Source organism: Cetorhinus maximus, chromosome 9 (genome assembly GCF_964194155.1).
Source record: "Cetorhinus maximus chromosome 9, sCetMax3.hap1.1, whole genome shotgun sequence".
Taxonomy (NCBI): domain Eukaryota; kingdom Metazoa; phylum Chordata; class Chondrichthyes; order Lamniformes; family Cetorhinidae; genus Cetorhinus; species Cetorhinus maximus.
Window position 1 is genome coordinate 47,168,038 of NC_135887.1, and position 22,372 is coordinate 47,190,409.

At 40.9% G+C, this 22,372-nt stretch overlaps 1 protein-coding gene across 2 annotated transcripts in view; it reads right to left on the reverse strand.

Moving 5' to 3' along the window:
• Nucleotides 1-22,372, reverse strand: part of crcp (calcitonin gene-related peptide-receptor component protein) — an 82,802-nt gene that overhangs the window by 8,349 nt on the left and 52,081 nt on the right. The gene's annotated exons all lie outside the window — the stretch shown is intronic.

Here is a 22,372-nt window from a genome sequence, read left to right on the forward strand (position 1 = left end):
AAAAGGTCATATTCATTCTAGCTTTTTCAAACTGCAAACGCCTATATCCGCAACTTGGCCAAGCCTGGATGATCCCATGGTGCATCCTGATATGCCACTTCAACAAGTTTGGGATACTGCAAGATAGTCACATGAAGGCTTCATCTTATCTTATAGCCTTAGGCTAGCACCTTAGCATGAATGCAATAATTCATTTATTTTACATCTGCAAACTGCAATTTTGTAAACTCACATTCAGAACGTTATAAAGAGAAATACAAAGGCCATGACAATTCCCAGCATTGTCATACCAAACCCTAGCCATTACATTTTAATACAGAAATATTTGTGAAGGGAGAAAAAGTGAAGAGCAATCTCAATTCCTAGAACCAAGCCACCCTAATAAAACAAGTGGGGTAGATTTTCATTTTCACCACCTGGGCAGTAATCTGGTGGAGCAGATCACCTGCCCTTTATGCAATATACCTGCATTTTATTTCATTCATTTCTAAGGAATTTAAATTAGGTCTATAAAGGGCAGGCAACCTGTACCCTCTAAATTTTCCAGGTGGTACAAAAACTTTATTTAAATTCTAGAGAGAACAATAACTCCATGTGCTCAGAATCTTATTCTAATTGTGTGCGCAACAATAGTCAGTAGAGGTTGGTGGGGGAGGGGTGATGGCAGGGAGATCCACTCTTAGAAAGAAATAAAACTTACAAAACATTTGACCACTGTAGTAAAGCAGGAAGCATGTCTAATGTTTTGTAACTTTGATTTTAATCCCTTATCAAAAGCTTGAGTGTTTCAGCTATTAAAGACCAGTAGGTTATCTACCCAAATCAGTTTATTTGTCTACTTTTGATAAATCAAGGGTTTAGTAGAAAGTCTGGTGCTGTCTCTGTGTTCTTGGAACTACAGGATCCACAGCTGAATCATGTTAATTAGAACAGTTACAAACAACCCAAAGTTTAAATTCATTATATTGTTCAGCTGCTGTAATTTTCATCAGAAAGTTATCATTACCCAGTAAATTATGTTCCAAACCCTTTGGGTGTTGTGCTGATGTTATTGTTAAACATGTTTTGACAGAACTTACAAAATTTGCAAATGATACAAAACTTGGAAGTGTTGTGAACTCTGAAGGGGATAGTGTAGAATGTTAAAAGGACATGGACAGGTTTGTAGAAGTGGCGGACATGTGGCAGATGAAATTTAATGCAGAGAAATGTGAAAGCAGAGAGACAATATAAAATAAAGGGTACAATTCTCAAGAGGGTGCAGTAGCAGAGGGATTTGGGTGTATATGTGCATAAATCATTGAAGGTGGCAGGATAGGTTGAGAGGGTAGTTAATAAAGTATATAAAGTATACAGCATCCTAGGTTTTATTAATAGGGGCACAGAGTATAAAAACAAGGAAGCTATGTTAAACTTGTACAGGACATTGATTCGGCTTCAACTGGAACATTGGATCCAGTTGTGAGCACCACACTTTAGGAAAAACGTGAAGGCATTAGAGAGAGTGTGCAGAAAAGATTCGCAAGAATGGTTCCAGGGATGAGTAACTTTGGTTATGAAGAAGTTTGGACTGTTTTCCTTGGAGAAATGAAGACTGAGAGGAGATTTCATAGACACAAAATCACAAGGGGTCTTGGACTGAGTAGATCGGGTAAAACTTTTACCATTGGTAGAAGGATCGAGAACCAGAGAGCACAGATTTAAGGTAACTTGCAAAAGAAGCAATAACGACATGAGGAAAAGAAGCATGTGGTTAGGATCTAGAATGCGCTGCCTGAGAGTGTGGTGGAGGCAGGTTCAATTGAGGCATTCAAGGGGAAATTGTATTATTATGTGAAAAAGAAGAATGTGCAGGGTTATGGGGAGAAGGTGGAGGTATGATACTAAGTGAATTGCTCCTTTGGAGAGCCAGCAGACACAGTGGGCAGAATGACCTCCTTCTGTGCTGTAACCATTCTGTGATAACTTGTAATTTTGCTCTGTGCCTCACCTGACTGGTGTAAAATGAAATATTACTAAATTGCAACCAACAAAGTTTGTAGAATTAATCTACATATCTGTACTTATATCAAAATGCAATGTGTTCTTTTTGTCCAAAACATACTGTATAAAAGTCAAAGTACCGGAGACACATCACTCATCACACGAATGTGCTCCAAAATCAGTTAGCATATAAAAAATGTTGAATAAAGCATGCACTTCCTTTGTTTCATCCTTCCTACACTTTTCTGCCATGTTTGCTTCATGCTATTTGTAAAACTTAAAAAAAAAGCCCATCACCGCTTTCTTCCAATTATGTCCATTTACTTCTATCTCCAGGGCAAATGGCACTGCTCTCTATAGCAGCACCCTCCTCAGGTTTACTAAAATTGGGCTTATTTCCAATAGCTTCTCCCAGCCGGCTTTGCCGTTGTCCCAACTCGGAGTTGCCATTTGCCTCTCTGGATTGTGATTTTCTTCATGGACCACCATATGCCATGGTGCAGCCCTGAATGACTTGAACAATTGATTTTCTGACTCTTTCTGACTCCACTTCATCTATGGAGCAGCTCTTCAGCTGTCCTTACCGAGTTCTGCAATTTTAGTGCCATTTTTCCAGGTTAGACTTGCAATCTTCTTTAAAACTGACTTTTCAAGGTTTTGGGGTCCTTCACAGCTGCTACCATGTAGTATGTTGGTTGGACTGGCTGAGGAATGATTGCTGAGACATTGGAATGTCTAAATGGTAACTGTTTCATTACATATAACTGAGCTATATACATATATACATGACTAAGTATTTCTCTGCTGAAGCTAGAAACATCCTCTTTCTCGACTCTTGGTCATGTGTCTCTTACATCATCATTATAGGCAGTGCTATTTACACAGAGCCCCACATTATCCCTTACAACCCTTATATTACATTCTCCCCCAAGTCTTTGTCCATATATTTTTACATTCACAGAATCACACAGTGCAGAAGAGGCCCTTCGGCCCATCGAGTCTGCACCAACATATGAGAAACACCTGAATGACCTACCTAATCCCATTTACCAGCACTTGGCCCATAGCCTTGAATGTTATGACGTACCAAGTGCTCATCCAGGTACTTTTTAAAGGATGTGATGCAGCCTGCCTCCACCACCCTCCCAGGCAGCGCATTCCAGACCGTCACTACCCTCTGGGTAAAGACGTTTTTCCTCACATCCCCCCTAAACCTCCTGCCCGTCGCCTTGAACCTATGTCCCCTTGTGACTGACCCTTCAACTAAGGGGACCAGCTGCTCCCTATCCACCCTGTCCATGCCCCTCATAATCTTATACACCTCGATCAGGTCGCCCCTCAGTCTTCTCTGCCCCAACGAAAACAACCCAAGTCTATCCAACCTCTCTTCATAACTTAAATGTTTCATCCCAGGCAACATCCTGGTGAATCTCCTCTGCACCCCCTCCTGTGCAATCACATCCTTCCTATAATGTGGCGACCAGAACTGCACACAGTACTCCAACTGTGGCCTCACCAAGGTTCTATACAACTCCAACATGACCTCCCTACTTTTGTAATCTATGCCTCGATTGATAAAGGCAAGTGTCCCATATGCCTTTTTCACCACCCCACTAACATGCCCCTCCGCCTTCAGAGATCTATGGACACACACGCCAAGGTCCCTTTGTTCCTTAGAATGTCCTAGTATCATGCTGTTCATTGAATACTTCCTTGTCAAATTACTCCTTCCAAAGTGTATCACCTCACACTTTTCAGGGTTAAATTCCATCTGCCACTTATCTGCCCATTTGACCATCCCGTCTAAATCTTCCTGTAGCCCAAGACGCTCAACCTCACTGTTAACCACCCGGACAATCTTTGTGTCATCCACCAACTTACTAATTCTACCCCCTACATAGTCATCTATGTCGTTTGTATAAATGACGAATAATAGGGGACCCAGCACAGATCCTTGTGGTACACCACTGGACCCTGGCTTCCAGTCACTAAAGCATCCTTCTGTCATCACCCTCTATCTCCTGCAACTAAGCCATATTTGAATCCACCTTATCAAATTACCCTGTATCCCATGTGCATTTGCCTTCTTTATAAGTCTCCCATGTGGGACCTTGTCAAAGGCTTTGCTGAAATTCATATAAACTACATCAACTGCACTACCCTCATCTACACACCTGGTCACCTCCTCAAAAAAGTCAATCAAATTTGTTAGGCATGACCTCCCTCTGACAAAGCTATGCTGACTATCCCTGATCAAACCTTGCCTTTCCAAGTGGAGATAGATTCTCTCCTTCAGAATTTTCTCCAATAGTCTCCCTACCACTGACATGAGACTCACTGGCCTGTGGTTCTCTGGCTTTTCTCTACAACCCTTCTTAAATAGCAGAACCACATTAGCTGTTCTCCAGTCCTCTGGCACCTCCCCTGTGGCTAGAGAGGAATTAAAAATTTGGGTCAGAGCCCCTGCAATCTCCTCCCTTGCCTCTCTCAGCAGTCTGAGACACAAATCATCCGGACCTGGAGATGTGTCCACTTCTAAGCCTGCCAACACCTCCAATACCTTGTCACTCCCTGTATCAATTTGCTTAAGAACCTCGCAGTCTCTCTCCCCAAGTTCAATACCTTCGTCCTCATTCTCTTGGGTGAAGATGGATGTGAAGTATTCATTCAACACTCTAGCGATGTCCTCTGGCTCAACCCATGGATTGCCCCTTGGTCCCCTATGGGCCCTACTCTTTCCCTGGTTATCCTCTTCCCATTGATATACTTATAGAATATCTTGGGATTTTCCCTACTTTTACCAGCCAGAGCTTTCTCATATCCCCTCTTTGCTCTCCTAATTGCTTTCTTAAGCTCCACCCTGCACTTTCTGTACTCCACTAATGCCTACGCTGATTTGCTTTCCTTGTACGTGCTAAAAGCCTCTCTTTTCCTTCTCATCATAACCTGAATATCTCTGGTCATCCATGGTTCTCTGGGCTTGTTACTCCTTCCTATCACCCTAGAGGGAACATGTTGAGCCTGTACCCTCCCCATTTCCTTTTTGAACGCCCCCCCACCTCTCCTCTGTAGATTTCCCCACAAGTAGCTGTTCCCAGTCTACCTTGGCCAGATCCTGCCTTATTTTACTAAAATCCACTCTCCCCCAATCCAAAACATTTTTTTGCAACTTGTCTATTTCTTTGTCCATAACAAACTTAAACTGTACCATGTTGTGGTCGCTATCACTAAAATGCTCCTCCACCACCACCTGTCCGGCTTCATTCCCTAGAATTAGGTCCAGCACTGCGTCATCCCTTGTTGGACCCTCTACATATTGACCTAAAAAGTTCTGTACACATTTCAAGAAATCCACTCCATATTTACATACTACTCCATCTCCCCTCAAGTCTCTGACGTCACAGATTCAGTCTGTCAGGAGGCTTCACAACTCTCCCTGATCGTGTTCTTGTCAGACTTGGAAGGTCAGTAGTCGCTCTTTGAACTTATCTTGACTTGGCTGGTCTTCGTTGAGAGTTGCAGTAACTGGTTTGTTGTCAACTTTTGACTCAACATCTGGTTCTTCCAAATGGATGGTTGCCTTTGAGAAATAAGATTCCTCCAGTTTCTTTGTATAGTACCTTCTGAAGTATGTACTAAACAAGGTTGCTGTTGATTGCCATCTCTCTGGACTATTGCTCCTTCTTTGCCTTGGTCTGACTTCTGGGTCTGGACTTGTTTTTTTTCTTCCTCTATTTGCTGTTATACTTTTCTTGATCACTTGTCCCTCTCGTTTGATTGGATTTTGTAGGTTTATTCTGCTCTTCGTGTTTCGCATGTTCTCTAACCTTTCCTCTTGAATTCACCCTCCATCCTTTGGATGACGTTTCTTGTCTTTCCATACTTCTGGAGTGATGACTCCTTGTAATCACTTGTTCTTGAACTCTCATAATTGTGGACTTGTGTCTCTGGAAATAATTCTTAGTGTAGGATGGGAAGCTGGTGAAGAATCCACCCTATCAATATCTTGGTTTCCCTCAAAATCCAGCAGACCTGGTTTATCAATAAGGTCACTTTATTCCCACAAGGAAAAGGTGAACATTGCATGGCTTGGTTATTTGTCTAGTTTTGGACTTGTTTGACTGCTAGCATCCTTGATGACCACTTTTGATGGATGGATAGGTGCAGATGTACTTTCTAGAAGGTCACCGCTGTTGGACGAATGCGGTATTTGAACAAGAGTATTCCATCACCGGATTTTCATCTTCCACTTTTGAAGCAGTATTACAGAGGTATCAGTGTCATTCTCATAATTTCTCTGGATGGTTTGGTTCACTGTGCATTTGGTGTGAGCCAGTCCTCTCACCCAATCCTGGAGATCCTCCTATAAAACCACTGGACTCTCGATCTCTATGAAGAGCATCAAAAAATCAGCACTGAAGTCCAAATCCAGGTCTTCATTGCAGTTGGATAGTTTCAGGGATTCATTTCTGACATCATTTTTGGACTCTTGTTGATTGACTTCATCCACTTTCCTTATAAGATTAAGGTCTATATAGGCTTTTCTACATAGAGAGAATTCCTGATTCTATAGAACACAATGTTTCCAATATCAGCTTGCATTTGTACCGAGTATCGCCTGTAACTTTCCCTTAACTTGTAGTTTGACCCCTATCCAGGCCATATAGCTGGGTTTCTGTTGGCTGCACAGGAATTGTGTTGGTAACCACTGTCTGATAAAACCGTTACACTCACTCCAGTATCCAGTTAAAAGTTGGTGATATGTCCATTGATATATATATCTGCCCTCCAGAATGCATAATTGGGGTCATTGATCTCACCCAGGAAACATTTTTGTTCCTTATCTGGTTGGAATTCTTCAACTTCATTAACGGCCTTATGCATGAAGACTTCTTCCTTAACATCTGTAAAGTTAGAAGTTTTATTGCGGCACATCTTCCCGAAATGGCCAATTCTTTTACAAACACTGCAGGATGCTTTCTTTGCAAGACATGGTTTGTGCCTGTGGGTCTTTTTGGTGCCACGGCACTGGCATGGCTTGATGGCATCTTGTAATTTCCCTCCAAATTGTACCTTTTGTCATGCTTCTTTTACATTCCTGGGCTTAAGGAATTTTCCTGAGCCAAGGATTTTCTTCACCTCTCAGCATTGCCCTGTTGTTTACGGACATCCGTTTGTCTCACCAAGTATTGCTTACTCTAAGGTTAGGTCTTCCTTAGATTGCAATAAGTCTAATAGGGAGGCGTGTGTAATGCCGACTACAATGTGGTCTTGTATTAATTTTGTTTTTTAGGTCTCCATACTCGCATCCTTCAGCCAGTCTGTAGGTCATTAATAAAAGCAACTACTGGTTCACCTGCTTTCTGGACCCTTTCTGGCCCTTTCCAGAATCTGATTGCTCCTTATGGAAATAGTTATCAAAGGCTTTTAAGAATTCTTCAAATTTTTCAGAGGTCTCATTAATGGCCTGTCTTGCAATATCATCTGCTACCATTCCTATGGAGTAAATAAATGTGTTGACTTGTTCAACTTCAGACTTATTGTCTAACCTTGAAGCAATTTGGAATCTTATGAATCTTTTCCTCCAAAGTAACCAGTTTTGAGTTTGAATTGATCCTACCAGATGTCCAAACTTCTCCGGTAGTAATAGTTTGGGATCAGTGGCTTTTTTTGAGCTTTTAGGTAGTTTACTTGAAGTTTTAAATTTTCTTTCCAGTAATTGCAGCTTTCACGCGCTGATCAGCCTCTCATAGAAACCCGCAGTGGTCACCATCTCTTTTAGGTATTTATTTCTCAAACACTGCAAAGCCTTGATAACTCTTTGCTAGAAGTTATGGCAATATTCTCTTCACTCCCTTCCCATGGAGCATCGAGTATCTGCAGCCTTTTTTCCCTCCCCATTTGTGCTGCCTCATAGTCACATGTAATGGTGCCGACCTCAGACCCAGACTGCAGATTTATCAAAACCTGCACTTGCTGGAGATGTGATTTGCCCAGTGCTGCCTGTCTAGTGTGCTGTTAAAATAAAGATTTTTTTAACCCTTTTTAAGTGTTGCTCACCAGTTCCACAATCTTTACTTGGTTCTCTGACCCGAATCTAAGAACCTAAGAATCGCTGGATTGCGATTTTCTTCATGGACCACCACGTGCTCTGGCATAGCCCTGAATGACTTGAACAGTTGATTTTCTGACTCTTCCTGCCTCCACTTCATCTACGGAGCAGCTTTGGAGTTCTTCAACTGTGCCTTACTGAGTTCTGCAATTTTAGTGCCATTTTTCCAGGTTAGATTTGCAATCTTCTTTAAAACTGACTTTTCAAGGTTTTGGGGTCCTTCACAGCTGCCACCATGTTGCATGTTGGTTGGACTGGCTGAGGAATGATTGTTGAGACATTGGTATGTCTAAACAGTAACTGTTTCATTACATATAACTGAACTATATACAGATATAACATGACTAATTATTTCTCTGCTGAAGCTAGAAACATCCTCCCTCTCGACTCTTGGTCATGTGTCTCTTACATCATTATGAGAGGTGCCATTGACACAGTCCCCCACATTACCCCTTACAACCCTAATACTACAGTAAGAAGGGCTTTAGGGTGCACAAGAGCCACTTACATAATTTTCAAATGATATGACAAAGATTGTTAGTGCTGTCTTAAAAAAAACCTGGAAATTTACTTTGCTGCAAAATGCACTTGCATGGTGCAGGGTCCTTCATTCACAATAAACGCTCCCAGCCAATAAAGCTCCATGTTGCCAGCAGAGTTCCACAATATTTCAACTACTATATAGACAGAGCAGCAACTGTCAGATATTCTTTAACTAATGACAAAATTTGACCATATGCCCCCAAATACATTTATATAGTGCCTTTAACAACAATTTGCATTTATATAGCACCTTGATGGTAAAATAAAATCCCAAGGTGCTTCACAGTGTAATCAAAAATTCATGCTGAGCTAAAGAAGATATTAGAAGGGACAAACAAGAGCCTGATCAAAAAACTGGATTATAAAAGGATCTTTAAGAGGGGAGGGAGGTGGAAATGTTAGGGAAGGAAATCCAGAATACAGGTCCTGGAGGATCACTGGCTGGACAGTTTAGAAATAGGGGTCATAGTCTCTGGAAAGTGGTCAGCCATTTAGGACTGAGATGAGTTGAAATTTCTCAACTCAGAAGTTGTGAATTTTTGGAATTTGCTATCTTAGGGCTGTGGATGCTCAGTCAATGAGCATATTTAAGTCAGAGATCGACAGATTTTTGAGCACTAAGGAAATCGAGGAATATGGGGATAACACAGGAAAGTGGAGTGGGTATAGGAGTTCACAATCTTATTGAATGGCAGAGCAGGTTAGAGGGCCGTTTGGTCTACTCCTCTCATGTTCTTATTGCACAGTTACTAAGGATGGGGAGGAGAGGAAAAAGCACAAAAATGAACAGTCTGGTTCAATCCATGATTGTAGAAAAGGGCAGAAATCAACTCAATGGCAATGATACAGAGCTTGTAACTGGGTCCAAAGACAACAGCTTCAGTCTTCTCTATATTTAGCTGGAGGAAACTGCACATCATCGAAGACTGACTTTTGGACAAGCAGTCTCACAATACAGACACTGAGAAGGAGTCAAGGTTGGTGATGGAAAGATGGAACTAGATGTTGATGGAAGCTGACACCATGTCTTCAGATTTAACATATAAACATGGAAAAGAAGGAGGCCAAGGATAGATCCTTGGGGATTCTAGAGGTTATGATGCAGTGGGAGAAAAGAGAAGCCATTGTTGGAGATGCTGTATCTGTAGTTGGATAGAATGAAACTAAGTGAGGGTAATCTCACCTAGCTAGATAATGATTGAGAATCAAAAATGGTTTTATTGAATGGTGGAGCAGGCTCAAAAGGGCCAAATGGCCAACTCCTGCTCCTATTTCTTATCTTCTATTTTCTTATATTTTGTTTGTTGCAACATTTTTTTAGTCCTGTGTTGTTTCTTTTACAGATGCTTTCAATTTTAATGAATTTTTCAATTAATATGTACTTTTGAATTTTTTGAGGGAGGCACAAGGCATGTTACAAGTTACAGAGCCCTTTGTAAGTGGCAGGTGTTAATAATGATGGCTAGTTTAAACGGTGCCCAAAATATAGCTTTTAATTACTGAAGTGAAACAAGACGAAAGAAGCATGCCAAGAAAATGAACAAGCACCTCAGCCCTACCTACCATTATGCCACCTAGCACATCAAATAATTGGCTCCATGTTGAATAGAAACAATGCTTCAATTGATTTTGTTTGCATCTTCTGAACCCAGCCAACATGTTGCAGACATAGTAATTTTGAGCTGCACTATTCTAGAAACAGATATGCTTTCAAACAGCAAGATTTCATGTTCTCTTGTGCTCAGCCATGGTCCTCAGGTGTTTCTGGTAAGTTCAGTCTTGTCTCATTGAAGTCACTAATGTCAGCAGTGGAAGATTAATAAAAAGTAGTATTAATGCCTTGGACAGATGTCCAACGAAGTTAGAGATGCAATTAGAATGAGGGCAATTAGCTATAAAGTGTTGTATAAAGAATCCTTAAAAAATACTCCAGGATAATGCACTGCTTTTTAAAAAAAGCTTTGCATCAAAAATCTTTGATAAGCTTTTTTGGCATTGAGTTATTGCATTCCACCAAAAAACTAGAAAGCCTTCAGGCACAATTGAAAAACTTCTTAACTACCTACTGAATCCAACCTTTTGAAAATTTGTTCCTAGGGAGCATTATCCAAACATTTTAGTTCCATAAATCCAGCCATTATTTGAATCAAAGTATCACAATGCCAATGAAAAATGTGCCCACGTTTCACATGATGTTTGGTTAATGAAACATCATAGGAAATGCCAGTAGGTAAAAATTCATTATTCAATGTAGCCCAGCCCCATTTAAGTAAAAGCCCAAAGAAAAAAGAAAAACACTTGCATACAGTTTGCCTGTATAAGTCATCGGTTATTGGAAGGATGGAAACTGACATCCATTGTTGAGCCCCCTCATTGTTAAGGAGACAATCTAGTGAAATCAACAATGTGATCACTGAAAAAAATCCTGAACTCGTTCAGTGAGTAACTGGGCCACGCAAAGAAGGAGATCCAATGTTTGATGTCTGATCTGTACTGGGTCAGCTGATCTCAGGTGCGGCAGCAGAAGGAATGTTACAACTAGCCTCCACATGTCTGCTTTGGAGGACAGGAAAACACAGCCAGGGTTCCTGCTCATGATTAACTCCAGCAAACACCACCAAAATAGTGTGCGTGAGTGGATGTCGAGCAGGGACAGAATTAGATTTGCAGTTGGGTACATTTGATGTAAAATTCATCCTGAAGGGCTACATATGACAAATGGTATAAACCCTCCACTGAACTATACTCCTTAGGAGGAAGTGGGAAAATTGCATTGGTTGGTGGCCAAGAGGCAGGTGAAATAGCAAGAGAGTGAATGGATATCCCAGAAATCCAAATAATTTCCCAAGCTTGAACTGGTCTAAAGACATCAAAACGAGGTTCTTTGTTTGCTGGGCAGCAGGACTTCCAATCCAATTAGTAGTAGACAAGCAGCATGAGTCCGAGATGAGTATTACATAAAATTACAGGCCATTCAGCCCAACCAGTCCATGCCAGTGTTATGCTCCACTCAACCTCATCCATCTTTCTTCATCTAAATCTGTCATGATCCTCTATTCCCTTCTCTGTCATATGCATGTCTAGCTTCCCCTCAAGTGCATTTATACAATTCGCTTCAACACATCCTGTGGTAGTGAGTGCCACATTCTCACCATTATTTGGGTGAAGAAATTTCTTCTGAATTCTCTATTAGAATTCTCAGTGACTATCTTATATTGATGGCTTTTAGTTATGCTCTTCCCCACTCTCTCAAAACATTTCATAACTTTTAAGACTTCCATTGGTCACCCCTTAGCCTTCTTTTTTTCATGAGAAGAAATCCATCCTTTCTTGACATATAGATATACCCACACATTTCTGGTATCATCCTTGTAAAGCTTCTCTAAACCCTCTCCAGTGCCCGTATATCCTTTTTATAATATGGCAACCAGAACTGCGTGTAGTACTCTTAAGTGTGATCAAACCAAGGTTTGATACAGATTTGGCATAAGTTCCCTACTTTTCAATTCTATCCCTCTAGAAATAAAACTGTGTTTGGTTTGCTTTGTTTTAACGGCCTTGCTGATCCTGTGGTGCAACTTTTAGTGATCTGTATATTTGCGCTCTGAGATCCCTTTGTTCCTCTATCTCACCTAGCTTCCACCTTCCAAGTAATAAGTGAACTCCCTATTCTTTCTGCCAAAATGTACCGACACTCATATTGAATTTCATTTGCCAATTATTTGTCAATTCTGCAAATTTATTTTGCCCTCCTGCAATTTTTTTGCAGTGCTCCTTAGTACTGACTATCCCCCCCAATTTCATGCCATTCACTAATTTAGAAATTGTGTTCTTGATTCCAAATCATTAATGTAAACTGTAACCAGCAATGGTCCCAGCACTGACCTTTTGGAAGTGTCATTAAGTTTGGCATGAATGTCTGGTGGTGTTGCGAGGCCTCAGGGCCAACTGAGATAAACATATTTGCAAACCTGACAAAGGGACCAGATAGTCATTCTAAATAAGCATGGTTATGTTGACAAAATACACACCGTTCTTAATGAGAGTTTCAAATTTGTACCAATTGGATCTGCAGCCAAGTATGACCACGCGCCCTTGCTCGAAAACATTTGTTGGTCTTGTGTAAAAGTAACGAGCTGCTGTGCGACGTAGATGATAGGAATCACCCTTATGGCTCATTACGTCCACGTGTGTATGGGCTGAAGATGCACAAAAGTGATGTCCCATTATGCCCTATTTTATCAATGACCGGTTAAATGCAGCATGAATTGGCCAAATGGTTGAGTGAATTACTACAGCCAGTCCTTAGTAAGTTTGCCACATACACCTTCGCGAAGACTATACGCAACCTTACATTTTGATAACAATGCCTTGTCTATGTGCTCATTTGACATTGTGAGCTTACTTACAAGCGTGCCGCTGAGGGAAGCTATTGACATTAATGCTGCATTGCTATATAGCGGAATATAGTTGTGCCATTTTCTGAATTGCTATTCCTTGAATTTATGAAGTTAGCGACTTGTGCAGTTGAGTTCACTTTCAATGACACCATGTACGTTCAAAAAGATGGTGTAGCCATGGGATCCCCTCTTGGTCCAGTGCTCACTAAAATTTTGATCAGTTTCCACAAGAAGCATGTTTTTCATGGAATGAGCCCTAATCTACTACTCCATGCATATTTCCAAAACGTAGATAAAACGTTCATGATCTTTGAATCTGCAGCCACGTGTAGGAATCTCCTTATACACCTTAATGCACTCCATCCTGCGCCCTTTTCTCAACCTGTTAGTTGAGAAATCCGCTACTAAGTTCTCCACTACTTATTATCGCAAGTTTACCTTCACTGGTCAATATACTTGTTGGGATTTGTATAGCTCCATGCGCTATAAAATTGGCCTCATCAGTAATCTTGTATATAGGGCCCTAGCCATTTGCTCACCTTGCAAGCTTGACTCAGAAATAGAGCACATCAAAGCTATCCTGCAGGACAATGGCTATTCTGATCAGATTATTGATCACTGTCATAGAGGTCTACAGCACAGAAAAAAGCCCTTTGGCCCATCGAGTCTGCGCTGGTCAAACAAGTACCTAACTATTCTAATCCCATTTTCCAGCACTAGGCCCATAGCCTTGTATGCCATGGCATCGCAAGTGCACATCCAAATACTACTTAAATGTTATGAGGGTTTCTGTCTCTACCACCCTTTCAGGCAGTGAATTCCAGATTCCCAGCACCGTCTGGGTGAAAAAATTCTTCCTCCCATCCCCTCTAAACCTCCTGCCCCTGACCTTAAGTCTATGCCCCCTGGTTATTGATCTCTCCACCAAGGGGAAAAGTTCCTTCCTGTCCACCCTATCTCTGCCCCTCAATTTTATACAGCTCAATCATGTCCCCCCTCAATCTCCTCTGCTCCAAAGAAAATAACCCCAGTCCATCCAATCTCTCCACATAACTAAAACTCTCCAGCCCAGGCAACATCCTAGTAAATCTCCTCTTGTGCAATCACATCCTTCCTATAATGCGGATTTCAGAACTGCACGCAATGCTCTAGCTGTGGCCTAGCCAGCATTTTATACAATTTCAGCATAACCTCCCTGCTCTTATATTCTGTGCCTCGGCTAATAAAGGCAAGTATCCCATATGCCTTCTTAATCACCTTATCTACCTGTCCCGCTACCTTAAGGACCGGTGGACATGCACACCAAGGTCCCTCTGATCCTCGGTACTTCCCAGGGTCCTACCATTCATCATGTATTCCCGTGCCTTGTTTGTCCTGTGCCTTGTTTGTCCTACGTATCGTGCAAACTCACAAATGGGCCAAAGACTTTTAGTCCTGTAAAGTGCCTGGTCTACCACAAATTACCTTGGAGGGCAAAGTATCTCAAATATTTGAGCAACAGGATAAACAAGCTGTTTCACACAGCTACTATGCAGTGGCTACGCAAGTGGTATTTTTGACTAACAGGGTGCTACCATCAGTCCAAAAAGATGTTCTGCCTACCACACAATTGAGCAACATCGTGTATGAATTTCAGTGCCAGTGTCATGCCAGATATGCAGGCGTACATCCCACTGATTGGCTGATCGAATCAAACAGCACGTTACTTCAGTTGTTCGTAATAGGCAGAGTACAGGCCATTCTCAACCTGCCTGTGCTTCCAAAACCCAAAATAAAATGTGTACTGTTAGGTGTGATTCCGCGATTGGGCAGCATTTGCTGAACAATTTCAAGTGCGCTAATAGCTACATTAACATTCAATTTAAGATAAATCAGCCGAGCTCGTAACGTGGCTCATTTACGCTTGCTAGAAACAACATACTTTCACACACAAGGGCCCGTTGTCTGCAAACAAAAGGAATATACTGGACTTTCCTTCTCAGAAAAAAAAATACTAAAACATTATATCCCCAAGTTGAAATATTTTACATTGCTAAATTCCTACATTGGTAAATGAAATAACTTAAAATAAGTTTAAAAGTATAAAAGAAAAATGTAACTTTCAACTTACAGTATCTCTTGCTCACCACAGATCCTGCTTGACAAACTTCCTGCTCCCTGGTCCTCCTGGTCGCTGCAGGTGCTCTCACTCCCCAACCTTCCGAGTTGTGGCCTCCCCCAGTCCCCAACTCACCCTCTTGCCGCTTTCCTCTCCTGTAGCTGCATTCCTGTTTGAAGATCCGGATCTAAGCCAGAGCACACTCAGGAAGTGTGTCCTGATGGTGCAGAAGTGCCGAGCTGGAGCTGCTACAATCCATGTTTTTTTAAAATGCTCCCTCCAGTGAAGGCTTGGGAAAAGAGTAGCAAGGCAGAAGCGTTTAAAAAAAAAACATGGATTGCAGCAGCCCCAGCTCAGTACTTCTCTACCATCAGGTTTCGCACTTGCACAACATCAGAGCTCCAGCTTTGGATCAGATCTGGATCTTCAACTGGGAACGCAGGTCCAAGTGAGGGAAGCAGCGAGAAGGTGAGTCAGGAAGTGGGAGATTCGGCGAGAGTGTGGGTCGGGGAGTGGGGAGGCCCATAACTCGGAGGTCAGGGAGGCTGTAGCTTGGAGGTTGGGGGGCAGGGATGTCATGAAGGTATAATCATTTTCATAATATTCTTCTGGTTTATTGTAAAGTAGGTGTATGGGATAAATAGTTAGGTGTGTGTGCGTGTGTGTGAGAGAGAGAGTGATTCAATTACATTTAAAGCCAAGCAGACTGCAAGTTGAAGTTATCAAAAGAAGTAAGGTGTAAAAGTGTCATTAAGTAGATAAATACGGTTGGGTCTTAGCATGTAAGGTGTGACAGGAATTTGCATTTTTACATAGATGAACGGAGGTTTGAATTTCAAAGGGGTTAATGAGAAGATTGGCAACATGAAAAGATTTATGAGAAAGGTAAAGTTCCAAAGACATACGGAAGCAACGGAACTTACACATTAAAAAGGGAGAAACATATATAAAGGAGAATGAAGCTGTGTGTCAGGGGAAGGCATTGTAAGATCTAACAGAAGTGTGTGAAATAGTCTTAATGAAGCCTCCAGCATTTGTGCATAAGTCTACTGTCTACAGAAACTGGAGCTGGAGAAAAGTCATTTAGAATTCCACTGTCCAGGGTATTGGGTTAATTTGCTGGATCTGTTTAAAATCTAAAATCTATTTTTGGACCATTGCCTTAAAAGGGGTGTAACTGGGAGTCAGGTTAATTAGGAATTTTAGGAGCTTTTATAGTAGTAATTTGTAGTCATATCTATATGCTTGAAATCTTTTCTCTTGCTACTAAATATCTTAATTTAGTTTTTAAAAAAATCTCTTACAGTCTTGGTGGACTTATTGCTTCTGAATTCAGTGCACTGTTATGACGTGGCAGATGGTTGCGGCAGACGGATCAAATCCACAAGGGAAACCTGATCACGTGGTCACAACTGTTTTGTAATTTGTATTTTATTTCGAGATGCATGCCCTGAATTCGGAAGTAATAAAACTGTCACAACTTGAGGTTTATAAAACTAAATCAAACATTTGTTAATAAAAGAAAAGATTTCAAACACATAGTCTATTTTCCACCAGGTGACAGTGAATCAGGAGCAGTAGCCAGAACTGATGTTTTTCCTGCCGCTCCAGAGAATATTTTAGTATTATCTGAAGGCCTTTCTCCTCTTAATACTGCAACCTGACACCAGCAGAGTGAACTGTTGGGGCATTTTAGAGTTAGTCAAGCAAACTAAAAATAAGTTAGATAATCTGGAAGTGGGCGTAACACTGCTATAAGATAAGCATTACAGGCAAGCACTAGATAAAATACTGGCATCATATAGGGTTTGGTTTTAACTCTGTGCAAGTGGATCAGTTTTAAATGAATTAAAATCTCGTCCATGCACTCTGTGAATGTTGCTGAAACAGAAGTGGGTGAAGTTAAAAGAGTTCATTGGGAGTTCGTAGACTTGTCACTTAACGTGTCAAAACACTGAAGCAGCAAACATCAAAACAAATAGGATATAAGCTATATTATTATATCGTTATCAGTAGGCTGCATTACAAAGAAAGATGGGAGAAATGTGAGCTCTTGATCCATGGACGGAAGCGGTTAGGAAAACTCTATAGAGATATATAAAATAACCTTGTGTGTACAGAGAAATACATTTAGAAAACTATTTCAAGTTAAAATATGAGAGGAAGACAGATTAAAATTGGCGAATTTAGGACTCATGTCAGCAATTTCTTCTTCCAGAGTGTTTAACACTTGGGTTGAATTTGTAGGTAGGAAAGTAGAGGAACAAAAATGAAATTGTTAAAGAAACAGTAATTATCGTTTTACCTGCATAGATGTGCGAAGATAGAGGAGGAAGATTATTCTTGTGATTTGACATCATACAATGTTTGCATTTCTATACTGCCATAATATCAAAACATTTCAAAAGTTACTTTTGAAGTGTAGTGACTGATGTCATGTATACAACCATGGTGACCATACTGATGCCCCACAGTCAGGTGATGTATAACTAGTTAATCTCTATTTTTGGTGCTATTTAAATCAAGTACTCCATTCCAATCGCATCTTTCAATTACTGGAAAGAATTCAATCTGATTGGAAGTCACAGATGTATCGAAGAACTTCACCCTCATTGAAGCATTCATATTTGTAAACATCACATTTTAATTGTCTGTCTATTTTTCACTGCAAGTAATTTGCCTTGACAGTCAGTGTTATTTTATGATACAGATTTATTTTTGTTCATTAAATAGAAAGATTGCTGTCCTTTGTTTAAAATGTAGAATTGCAGTTTTGGCACTTCCAAATCAGATAAGCATGATTCTTGGATCATCCTGGCTAGTGCAATATAACTTGTTTTTTATTCTTTCACCCAATGTGGGCCAGCATTTGCTGACCATCCCTAATTGCCCTTGAACTGGGTGGCTTGTTAGGCCATTTCAAAGGGCAGTTAAGAATCAACTACATTGCTGTGGGGGTCTTCAGTCACATGAAGGCCAAACCAGGTAAGGATAATATATCAGATCTGGCCAAAATTCTGACTTGTTTGGGGATGTTTATATTTATTTGATTTATTTTATCCTGGGATCTGCTAATTTTGGTTTGATCATCAATCATAATTCAAATGGACTATTTTGGATATTGAGGTCACTTGATTTACTGAAGGTTTGTAATGCCTCAAATACTCATATTTGTGTTATAACATTTAATTGATTTTAAATTGACAGAATAATGTTAATTTAAAATTAACTTAGATTTGCTGAATGAGACGGAGTTCTTTTGTCTTGGTGCCAGGGAGAATAATACGCAATATTATTTAGAGACAGTCATTCATTTTGTGGGGTGATTAGCCTTTATTATGTTGTTGCCTGATCAGAAAATGATTATGGTTAAGCTTGATTGGCAGGTTTTTCATGTTAAAATGTAAACTGTGCAAACCTGTGAAGTTATACCAGACATTAAGAATGGGTTCTGTTGTGGCCAGGTGTCCTAAACAACGTTAAGGAGAGATGTGACTGCTATTCATACTTCATTAAAATTTATCATCGGTTTTCCTCCAATTCTGGCCTCTTGTGCAACCTCAACTTCCTTCGCTCTACCATTGGTAGTCATGCTTTCAGCTGTCTAAGCCCTAAGTTCCGGAATTCCATCTCAAAACCTCACTGCTTAAAGGCACTGAGTAAAACCTACCTCTTTAACTAAGATTTTGGTCACCGCCCTAAATGTCTCCTTCTTTGGTTCAGTGTCAACAGTTTTGCTAATTACACTTCCAACCTCCATCTCCTATTTTAAGATAATCCTCAAACCTACCTCCTCGATCACACTTTTGGCCATCTGTCCTGATTTCTTAAAAGCAAAGAACTGCGGATGCTGGAAATCCAAAACAAAAACAAAAATAGGAATACCTGGAAAAACTCAGCAGGTCTGGCAGCATCGGTGAAGAAGAGCACAGTTGACGTTTTGAGTCCTCATGACCCTTCAACAGAACTAAATAAAAATAGGAAAGGGGTGAAATATAAGCTGGTTTAAGGGAGGGGGGCGGGGGGGTTGTTGGGACAAGAAGCCAGTAATAGGTGGAGATAACCAAAAGATGTCACAGACAAAAGGACAAAGGGGTGTTGAAGGTGGAGGAATGTGCTAATTAAGGGTAGAAAGCAGGACAAACAAGGTACAGATAGCTCTAGTGGGGGTGGGGTGGGGTGAAGGAATACTAAAAAGGCTAAAAGGTAGAGATAAATAATGGGTGGAAATACATTTTAAAATAATGGAAATAGGTGGGAAAAGAAAAATCTATGTAAATTATTGGAAAAAACAAAAAGGAGGGGGAAGAAACGGAAAGGGGGTGGGGATGGAGGAGAGAGTTCATGATCTAAAATTGTTGAACTCAATATTCAGTCCGGAAGACTGTAAAGTGCATAGTCGGAAGATGAGGTGTTTGTGTTGAGCTTCACTGGAACAATGCAGCAGGCCAAGGACGGACATGTGGGCATGAGAGCAGGGTGGAGTTTTGCTTGTTTGTCCTGCTTTCTACCCTTAATTAGCACATTCCTTTAGATAATATCACCACCTTCAACACCTCTTTGTCCTTTTGTCTGTGACATCTTTTGGTTGTCTCCACCTATCACTGGCTCTTTACCTAGCTCTTCTTGTCCCAACACCCCCCCTTAAACCAGCTTATATTTCACCCCTTTCCTATTTTTACTTAGTTCTGTTGAAGGGTCATGAGGACTCGAAACGTCAACTGTGCTCTTCTCCACCAATGCTGCCAGACCTGCTGAGTTTTTCCAGGTATTTCTATTTTTGTTTTTATCCTGATTTCTTCTTCTGTGACTCAGTGTCTAAAATGTCAAAAATGTTTTTATTGATATCGCTCTTGTTAAACACCTTGGAATGTTTAACTATTTTAAATGCACAACATAAATGTAAGTTATAGTTGTTGAGTTAGACACTAAATAAATGCAAGCTATCTACTTGAGAGTTATAAGTGACTGATAATCTAATTATTTAATAAGGGAAACCTGTGATTATTAAATGTGCCTGTGTGAACTCAAAAATATAACTGAACTAAGACATAGCATTAGTTCGTTCCCTACTACATACTCTTGAGACTTTGAAGGATTCAAACTTGTTTTTGAAACCGTTTAATGATAATGCATGTGAGGTATTGTAATGTGACTTTCTTGCTCCATATTTTGCTTCTGTGTAATCATTCCTGTAAATAAATCTAACTATTACTTTGGCCTAAATGTTATGGTTGACAGTGCGCTATTTTCCATCTACCAGGGAGGAGAGGGCAACACAGCCACTGTGGTCTCTGATGTAAAATGCCATGCAAGTTTTGATTGTGCAGCACATATAAAGCTGGCAATTTTGATTTGTTACAGAAGTAGGTAAACTTACAGACTACTGGGAGGAAGTTTAAATTGTAACAATTACTACTTTCTGTTGCACTTTTTCCCATCCCTTCCCTCTGATTATTGCTAAGAGTAAGGCCTAAAGGGTTACTGGCCTCTGGATCTCTATCAATGTTCTCTACGGGCACACGACTATGAGGCAAATATACGGTAGCTTGGAATGGGGTTAATTCCCTATGGTGGAGCACCTGGCCTTCTCTATAGCAATCTGACTAAGGTCACTTACCTAGCTGTCTGGAGAATTGCTGACATGAACCTACATGTGCCACATTTTTTGGATATGCAAACCATAGCGTGTGTTTTTAAAAAGGAGGAACTATTTTCTGAAATATCATGGGCAACTGTCAAACTCCTAAAGAAAATAAAGCGATATGTTCTTGTTCCTGTTCAGTAAATGCATGCTGTACCTAATATTTGTATAGTAATTCCTTGTCACTGTAATTGCATTCCTGAAAAGTAAAACTTTAAGTGAAACAACGTTAAGCAAATCAAATTTTCCCCAAGACAACCAATGCAAAAGCTGTAGTTAGGTTCTGTGGGATCTTGCCTGTTGGAAAAAATTTAAAATTTATGTCCTGTAAGTTGAAATATTGTACATTCCTAAGTTCTAATATTTGTAAATGAAATAACTTGTAAAATAAAATAAATTTTAAACAATAAAATAAATATGCCAACTTTCTACCTACCTCCCATTTGCTGTCTCTCCTGCTACCTGACTCTCCTGCTCGTTGCCTCTCCTGCTCCTCGAACCTTCTGCTTATCGCTTCCCTCCTACTTACCGCCTGTCCCCATTCTTGTCCCACCCACACTCACCAGCCCCCCTGCTTGCAGCTTCCCTCCCTGAAACTCCTCCTTTTCGACTCTCACACTCACCGTCTGTTCCCCCTCCTTGACTCACCTCCTGCTTGCTGCTTCCGTCCCTGACCCTCCTGCTCACCAACCTTCTCATTTGCTGCTTCTCTCCACGACTATCCCACTCACTGCCTCTCCCGCTAACCGTTTCCCTCCCTGACCCTCTCTCCCATGTGGCGCTTCCCTCTCCTGAACCCTCGGTCCTAGTGAGGGCTTGGGAGAGGAATGGTGAGAGACAGGAAACGATCGATGGGAGTAAGAGCTGTGAGAGTCAAGGAGGGGAGTGGCAAGTAGGAGAGGTGATGAGTGGGAGGGGCTGCAAGCAGGAGGGGTGGTAGGTAGGAAGGTTGGCGAGGAGAGTTGGAGAGAGGGTGACAGGGAAGGCAAATGCAGGCCACGTAGTGAATATCGCTGGTAAAGATATTCTTCATACATAGCTGTACTGTTGAGTTTTAAGAAAAAGTCACTGTTGCTTCAAGTGCAAGGAGAGAGGTCTCTCCTCTCACTCATTCCAAAATGGCACCAATCACATCCTGCGATGCTATGTAAAGTGCAAAATGGTGCTAAAGCAGAAGTCCCAATATTAAATGCGCGTATTGGCCCCGTTATATCTGCGTCGTTCAAGAGGAATGAAGCTTAATGAGGTAACTTAAAATGGGGACTTATTGTACTGAAGCATAACTGTAGTCTGAGAGTGGCACAGAAGGGGCGGGTGCTGGTAGTGACAGACAATCAGCTTTTTTAAAGAAAATCTCCAAAGGGCTAAAAAGGATTGAGTATTGAAAAAAGGATTTAGAAAAGTACCTTCAACTCAAATGAGGGGAATTTTGGAAGATCACAACCACTATTTCTGCAGCCACCTTTTTTGGAGCCCTAGGATGTAGGTCATTAGGTCCAAGGGGTTAGTTGGCTTTTAGTTCCATCAATTTCTCCAGTACTTTTACTTAATTAATATTAGTTACTTCAAGTTCTTCACTCTTAATAGATCCT